At 67.2% G+C, this 1,072-nt stretch overlaps 1 protein-coding gene across 1 annotated transcript in view; it reads right to left on the bottom strand.

Moving 5' to 3' along the window:
- Hapln4 (hyaluronan and proteoglycan link protein 4) overlaps positions 1 to 1,072 on the bottom strand; it is a 13,804-nt gene that overhangs the window by 495 nt on the left and 12,237 nt on the right. The gene's annotated exons all lie outside the window — the stretch shown is intronic.

The raw sequence follows: 1,072 nt of genomic DNA, 5'->3' as shown, positions 1-1,072 counted from the left end.
CTTTGGTGGCAGCCCGTAGGGGAGGGCGGAGGAGGGGCGGGGCGTCCTCCCCCCCTTGGGGACGCAGCCCGTTACCCTGCAAACCACGTAGGGAGGAAGCCCTGAGCCCGGGCTCCACGCGCCCGCGGGGCGTGGTCGCTGGGGGACCCTGAGGTTAGTTTTGTCGCCTGGTGATGGGGAGGAGGGTCTGGTGGGCAGGTGACCCAAAGGGACCAGTTCCTATCTCCGGGAAACCTAAGGGTGCGTGAGTGCGCGTGCACGCGTGGCCAGTCTCCAGATGAAGGCCGGGGGTCCAGCCTCCAGGCGACCGAGGGGCGCGGCCGGTGTTTTCGGGAGGCTGAAGTGGGTGGCTAGTCTTGGGGAGAACTTCGGGGGTCTCCTGGCTTCCTGCGGGTCGAGGCTCTCCCCAGAAGCTTGGAATTCCAAGACCCAGGGGTGGGCGTGGCCTAGCTCCAGGCAGCTTAGGGGCGGGGTCTTAGGGGCGGTGTGGACATCCAGGAGACCCATAGGGGGCGTGGCCACCCTGCAGCAGGCTTCAGGAGGCGTGGCCAGGTTCCAAGATACCTCGGGGGGCGTGGCCAGTCACAGGAGGTCTTGGGGGCGGGGTGAACTCCAGGAGGCCATAAGAGGCGTGTTCAGTCTCCAGAAGACTTCAGGGGCAGACTGTATGGGCAGTCTCTAGGGTGCGTTAGGACGTGACCACCCTCCAAAAGGTTTCGTGGGGCGTGACCACCCTCCAGAGGGCTTCACGGGGCGCGGCCAGGCTCCAGGGGACGCCACGGGGCGGAGTCAGCAGCCAGAAGGCTTCAGGAGGTGTGGCCAGACTCCAGGATCCATCAGGGGGCGCGGCCATCCTCCAGAAGGCCTCAGGGGCGCGGCCATGCTCCAGGATAGGACATGGGGCATGGGCATTCTCTAGGATGCATCAGGGGCGTGGGCAGTCTCCAGGGGAGGAGGGGCGTGAGCCCAGCGACCACTGAGGCCTGTGGCGTGTCCAGTGTCCGACCACCCACGGGGAGCGTGGCCCATCTCCCCAGCCGGTCCTGCCGCTGGATCCTAGACGCGCAGCGGG

This window comes from Dipodomys ordii, unplaced genomic scaffold (assembly GCF_000151885.1).
Source record: "Dipodomys ordii isolate 6190 unplaced genomic scaffold, Dord_2.0 Scaffold108, whole genome shotgun sequence".
In the NCBI taxonomy this organism is placed as follows: Eukaryota; Metazoa; Chordata; class Mammalia; order Rodentia; family Heteromyidae; genus Dipodomys; species Dipodomys ordii.
The sequence above is the reverse complement of the archived record's forward strand: the minus strand, read 5'-3'. Positions and strand labels throughout refer to the sequence as shown.